Source organism: Microcebus murinus, chromosome 8 (genome assembly GCF_040939455.1).
Source record: "Microcebus murinus isolate Inina chromosome 8, M.murinus_Inina_mat1.0, whole genome shotgun sequence".
Taxonomy (NCBI): Eukaryota; Metazoa; Chordata; class Mammalia; order Primates; family Cheirogaleidae; genus Microcebus; species Microcebus murinus.
Genome location: NC_134111.1, coordinates 9,926,955 through 9,933,908, shown reverse-complemented (window position 1 = coordinate 9,933,908; position 6,954 = coordinate 9,926,955). Strand labels below are relative to the sequence as shown.

Below are 6,954 nucleotides of genomic sequence, written 5' to 3'. Positions count from 1 at the left end.
TTCCCATCCTTTGCATGCCTTGTGCAAAATTCTCCTCTTGAGAGGCCCACCAAGCTCACTTCCTCCTGGACCCCTTTCCACTGGTCCCTGGGAGCCTGAGACCCTGGGCGAGGGGGGGCTGTCGCTCCCGAGCTCTCACCCAACTCTGCAGGCCCGGGTGTCATCTCTTGCAACAGCTGACAGTGGCGCCGGCACCACTTTGGTGTCACTTTTAACACTGCGCGTTAACACCACCGCTGACTGCGTGCTCAAGGAGGCCCCAGCGGATTGGCGCAGCCACACCCCACATGTGGAGCTGCTAATCCGGCAGTTGTTCAGCAGGTTCTCTCGGCCGCACCTCCAGACGTGTGACTTCTGGAGGGAACTGCACGCGCTCTCCCCAGAAGGAATGACAGGCCCCGCTCGTCCTGTGGCGGCCAGGAGGAGAAGGGGGGATGTTTCCGAGCAATGACATGCAAAGAGCTGGGCCTGGATCTCTGCCACCTCCACGCAGGTCCCTAAGTTAGAAGAATAAGAGGACGGAGAGAACAAGAAAGAGGGAAATAATGTCACCACACAACTTAAAATCTTTTCTGCAGTGTTATCCATGCCACTTGTTTTCAAGCAATATTTCATGATGTGATGCTAGGAGCCCACAGCAGCGTGCAAAACCGGACATGACGTGATTTCAGCTTTGTCCATGTGTGGGGCAGATGCACCCCTGTGAGCCCGGGTCCCACTCCCGGTTACATGCAGGCGCCCTGGAAGGTTTCACTTCCTCACCTTGAGAGGTGGATGGGTATGTGACGTGCTCTGGCCAGAGAAGCGTGAAGGAAGTCGCATGCGTTGCTTTCTGGTGGCAGTGCTCACTTGCCTGCTGTCCCCTGGCCCTAGCTGCAGTGGAAGTGTGTACTGACGCCCAGGGCCACAGAGCCACCATATGAGAACAGCGCCCCTGGGAGTCACCCAAACTCCTGTGAGCTGGGTCTGAGCAGAAATGAACCTCTACGCTGTGAAGCCATTGAGACTGCTGTGTGGTTTCCCTGCAGCGTGGTCTGTATTGACTGATATAAGCATATGAAATAGACAGAAAAAATATCATCAGGAAACATGCAGTGACTGGTAACTTTTATTTTTATACTTTTTTAGATCTCTCCAATTTTCTACAGTGAGCATATATTACTTTTATTAATATGATTTCAAAAAGAAAAGTTCTTAGTCTTATGCATAGCTAGCTTTTTTTGAGTAAATAAGTGAGTCCTTGGTACCAGGCTATGTCTTTCACTATGTCATCTCATTTAATGCTCCCAGAACCCTAAAAGGATTTTCCCATTTTACAAATGAGAAATCTGAGTTTTACAGAGATTAGGTGCCAGCTATTCCACACTCATTATCCCATTTATCTCCTCAGAGGCTTAAAATATTTTATGCCAATTTCAAAGATGAGGCTTGGAGAAGTTGCCCACGGTTAATCACTCAGGAATCGAATGAAGTGAAATGAAAACAATAGCCACCATGATGCACACATCCTTTATTGGATGCTTCTATGTGGCAGGCCCAGGCATGATCTCATTTAATCCTTTCAGTAACCCTATGACGTATGTACTAATGTTATCCCTACTTTCTAGGTGAAAACAATGGAGGCTCAGAGAGACCAAGCAACTGTCTTAGCATCACACTGCTAGTAATTTGCAGAGCTGTGACTGGCACCTGGATCTGTCTAAATTTTGTTCAGCTCATTCTGCTAAGAGCAAGAGGAGTGGTACAAAAGGTGACTTTAGGTAATACATGCAAGAACACTTTAAAATTCAATTTCTATTTTTATCAAAAATTTTTATGTATCAGATTTAACAAGTCAAATGGTACCATGAGGCTGATAACGGGAAGCAGCAGTCTTGCCACTCCTCAGAGGGAACAACTTCAAGTCTTTTAGCTGTTCCTTCTGACATTTACTTTTATATTTCTAAATATCATTCTTTACGGGTGTTTTTTTAGATATTATTTATTGGCTTCCTCCTGTGGAGGACTGCTGGTTCTCCATCAGCTACTGCACACAAACACACACGTTTCCTTCCAATATAGTCCCGTCACAGTTGCTAAATCAACACTCCACTTTTCCAGAATCATATCTACATGTATATTATTCGTAGCCAAGCAAAGGACTATATTATGGTTACAGCTGCTGTCTTGTACAACTTTGTTTTCCCTGGAGTGATTACCTCAGTTTATTTAATTAGCTTTTGATATAACATTACTAATTCTTCCCACAAACATGCCAACAGAGTTCTAAAATTTCTAGCAATTAGTTAAGCACATCTAGTGACCTATCACTTCTATGTTTTTCCTTGGAGCCCCCGTCTCCCTGCTTCTACCTGGCCCAGGTGCTCTCCTATCTGTCCTTACATTAGAAGTCCTGAAATCTCTCCTCACCATTATCCCGGGAATTCCCTTCACCTCTCTCCTGTGTGGGTTTCTTGTTTCTTAGATACTAAGTCATCTTGTTTCTTGGTTTACTCCCTTCATTTTGTTGTAGTATATATGCCAGTAGCTTCCTTGGAAACTGCATATGGGAGTTCAGTTTTTGGATAAGTGATTGACAGTTTGGCTGGCTGTACAAATCTGGGTTGGAAACCATCTCCCCTCAGGATTCGGAGGCAGTTCTCTACTGGCATGTGGCGTTCCGAGTTGATGCTAAGCCGCCCAGAGCCGTTCTGCTTCTTGATCCTCGTTGTGTGACTTTTTCAGTCTCTGAAAGCTTCAAGGATCTTCCCTTTATCTTTGGGTTCTGAAAAATTATTTAATAAAATTCAGGCCGGGCACGGTGGCTCACGCCTGTAATCCTAGCTCTCTGGGAGGCCGAGGCGGGCGGATCGTTTGAGGTCAGGAGTTCGAAACCAACCTGAGCAAGAGCGAGACCCCGTCTCTACTATAAATAGAAAGAAATTAATTGGCCAACTAATATATATACAAAAAAATTAGCCTGGCATGGTGGCACATGCCTGTAGTCCCAGCTACTCGGGAGGCTGAGGCAGAAGGATCGCTTGAGCCCAGGAGTTTGAGGTTGCTGTGAGCTAGGCTGACGTCACGGCACTCACTCTAGCCTGGGCAACAAAGTGAGACTCTGTCTCAAAAAAAAAAAAAAAAAAAAAATTCAATATTTATTCTGAAAAAAAACTTTTAATAAGTTTAACTATAAATGAGTAATTCCATACATTGGCATTTGAATACTTGAACCCAAAGATACGTTGCCACCACCGTCACAACTGTTAGGGAGTACCAGCCGATGCAACTGGAGAGAGGTAGCGAATTGGAAAGGAGGAGGTAACTGATCACTAAAGATTCTTTGATTGTTTACATGGAAAGCACACAAGAATCAACTGCAAAAAGTATTGAAAATGATAAAATAATTGAGTAAGGTAACTGGATACAAAATTAGAATTCTATTATCAATAGCCTTCAAATATACAGGCAACAACCAGAAATAAAATAGTAATACAATGGATAAAAGACCCCATTTGCAAAAGCAATCTAGAAATAAACTGTTTAAAAAATGTGCAAAATCTATGTGAAGAGAACCTTTTAAATGCTACGGAGAGATAGGAATGTGAACGTATACCACATTCTTGGGTCAAAGGACTCAACATTATAAGGATGCCAGTTCTTTCTAAATTAAGCTATACATCAACACAATCACAATGAAAACACCAACAGGGTTTTTTGTGGAACTAGACAAAATAATTCTAAAGTCGATATGGAAAAATACACATGCACAAATATCCAGGGAAAGTTTGAAAACAGAAATGTAAAAAGCAGAGATAATCCTATCAGCTATTTACATGTATTTTAAATCCATTATAAAGCTAATTTAATTAAAACTATGGTACAAATACATGAATAGCCATATAATTTAGAAATTATTGGAAGTCATTCAATATATATAGGAAGTTACCATATGATCGAGTTGGCATTTAAAACAGGATTTATCCATATTTGGTATTGGAACAATTGGCTATCCATCTGTAAAATAAATTAATTTAGATCCTCACTTCACATGTTGTACCAAAATAAATTCTACATGAATCAAAGGTTTAAATTAAATCATGAAATTCTTAAAGTACCAGAAAACAAGGACTATGGGAACGATCATCCATAAGCCTCTGCTTTAGCTCCAGGCCCAGCAATGGACCAGCGGCCCCGGCTTTGGACCGTTCACTGAACAATGAACTGACTGACGGATGTCAGGTCCGGTACTAGGTGCCATAACAGTGGCTGCCAATCAGCAAGCATTAGTCTAGATTTGCTACATGTAATTTATTTGGTTCTAACAGTGGTAAAACATTTTTGGTTTCAACCCAATATTTTAAAACTGGGAAAATTCACATCAAAATCTGTATTTCGGGCTTTCCCTGAAATGTATAACAATCTGGCAGCACAGGACCTTCCTTTCTTAATGGAACAGTCAACTGACCCATTGCCCTTTGCCCTGAGGATGGAGCATTTGGGCTTGAGGTCCTCGGGAGCTAACAGGACCCAGTGAGCAGGCAGGCAAAGGGCAGTGGGAGCCAGGGGGCCCAGAGCCCTGGGCTGGGGGTGGGGAGTGAGGCTGCAGCTGTGGCAGGGAGGGGGCAATTCCTAGATTGTTGTGGTCCCCAGGTTAGAAGTCATGGCAATGGGAACAGAAGAAAGGAGAGGCTTGGCCAGTGGGAATTTGGGACTTGAATGCACAGGCTTGGGGACAGATGGCTCTGTGTGTGTGTGTCGAGGGTGGGCTGCTGGAGGAGGTGCTAAGGAAGCACCCCAAGATGCCCACACAGATGGGTCCACGCTCATGAACACATAAGCCAGATCCAGTCACACTCCTGCTTAAAATGCAGGGGCCAGCTTCCCTTACCTGGGGAAGCTGGCCCCTGCCCCTCTCTGATCCTTTGTTCTCACACTGCGTGGCCTTGCACATCAAGCCACAGAGGCCACCCTAGAACCAGCCAGGGGCGTTTTTCAATTCAGGGTCCTCACAGCCTCTGCCTGAGACACTGTTCCCCTAACTCTTCAGCTGCTGGTCCCCCCGTCCTTCAGCTTTCCTCTTAAATATGCTCTCCTAAAAGAAGTCTGGAACGTGCTTGCAGAGCCCGAGGAACAGCAAGGACGCTGATTCCCACGGGGCCTCAGAGGCCTTTGGGGGCAGGGAAAGGCAAGTAGATGTCTGAGCGCACAGGGAACACTTGGAAGGGCTGGGGGTGAGGGGGGCGGTGCAGTGACTGGGCCCGATTTACCCGCTGCAAGGCTGCCTGCAGGCATGGCAACTAGACACAAGTCACTGGGGATTCTGGAACCCACAGGACTCCATCCTGGAACCCATCCTGGAGATGCGGGAAGGGGCGTGTCCTCCGTAAGTGTCAAGGGGGAGAGTCAAGGGGGATGGCGGGGTTTCCAGCCCCAGCACAGGGGCGCAGGGAGGTGCCCGTGTCCTAAGGTGGAGGCAGCGCAAGGCAGGAGGCAGGTGTGTGTTGGAGGAACGGTTCCAGTGAGGCCGGCTTGCCTTCACCCCCCTTTCCATGGTGTGCCAGAGACGTGGATGGCGCAGTGCTGCAGGGTGGCGGCGCCGGGGCTGGCAGCACTGGCATTCCCAGCTCGGCGGCCCAGGGAAGGTGGGAGGGCGGGCCTGGGTAAAGTCACAGAGTCCCCGCACAGCCTCGCCCCCATCCCGTGGGGCTCCAGGTGCCCCAGGGTCAAGGGAAAGGGCATGGCCTTGACCGCCAGGAGACACACTGCACCTGTTAGCCCCTGAGGCAGCCACCTCACCTGAAAAGTGCGGATCAAAGCGACGACCCGCCTCTCGGGGCTGGGCAGTGGAGGCACATAAAGGCCCACCGGCCCTTGGCGCCCCGCGCCCTTGCGGCAGGGTGGGAAGGCAGGGCGCGGGGACTTTGTCTGCATGGAAACGCCGGGCGCCCGCACAAAGGCCGCTTTGTGCCCGCGGCCCGCGGCCGGCGTGGTGGGGCCCGCGCGCCCCCAGCGAACCCGGCGCACCCCGCGCCCCGGCCCGGCCCGCGGCCCCGAGGGGGCGCCCGCCACTTGGCCGCCGCCGCCAGCCTGCGGCCCGAGCGCCTGAGGGCCTCTTAATTGTTCCCAGGACGGGTGGCATTTAGATCAATTAATATGCAAAACAGGAGTAAATCATCTCATTCGCGGGCCCCACGCGGGGCGGGGAGCCGAGGCATTTGCAATGCAGCGAGGTCGCGCCCCGCCGCGTGTTTATCTGGGGAAATGGAAATCAGGCAGCGCACAAAGACGCCCCGCGGGCCTGCCGCGCCCTTGGCGGTGTCGCCGGCGCCCCCCCTGACCCGAGGCCTCGGCTGGTGGACCCAGGCTCTTGAATCACAGGACCGGGAGGCCTGCGGACGTCTTCCACCCTGTAGCCCAGAGGCTGTGCACCTTCAGGCCACACACTAACCCTCTCTGGGCCACCCTGCCTAGCTGGTGATAAGAGTTCTAATATTACATAAATCAGGCAATTGGAGAACAATACCACTCTGAGTGCTTCAGATTGGCGCTTGCATGCTCATGACCCACAATTATGCTATTGAGCCTCCATGAAGGCCAAAAGTCTTACTTCCATGCCTGTGTTTAATCCTCGAAATTACACCAAGAGTCAGGTCCAGTTGTTCCCATTGTACAGATGAAGAAGCTGAGGCAGTGAGGTAAAGATGCCACCTGGCCCTGACCAGGCACTTCACCATTGTGGTGTAAGTCCCAGGCCTTTGCTATTTAACTGGGCAGCTCCCTTATCCTGGGGAACATGGTCTCTGCAGGCAGAGTCCGGCAGCCTGGCTGTGGTGACGGTCCTCACTCTCTCATTCTTCCTGCCGTCAGGAAATGTAACCGAGTACCCATTATGCACCTGCACTCCTCCAGACTCTGGGGGTTCCGCAGTGAACAAAGACAGGAGAGTCCCAGCCCTGGTGGGAGACATGGAGC

At 49.4% G+C, this 6,954-nt stretch overlaps 1 long non-coding RNA gene across 1 annotated transcript; it reads right to left on the bottom strand.

Moving 5' to 3' along the window:
• Positions 1-575: 575 nt before the first annotated feature.
• LOC105863028 (uncharacterized) lies at positions 576-5,905 on the bottom strand. The gene is made up of 3 exons (XR_012920488.1): positions 5,779-5,905; positions 2,410-2,764; positions 576-1,043 (listed from the first exon to the last, which is right to left on the bottom strand). It is a non-coding gene; the product is annotated as an uncharacterized LOC105863028 (long non-coding RNA).
• Positions 5,906-6,954: the final 1,049 nt, after the last annotated feature.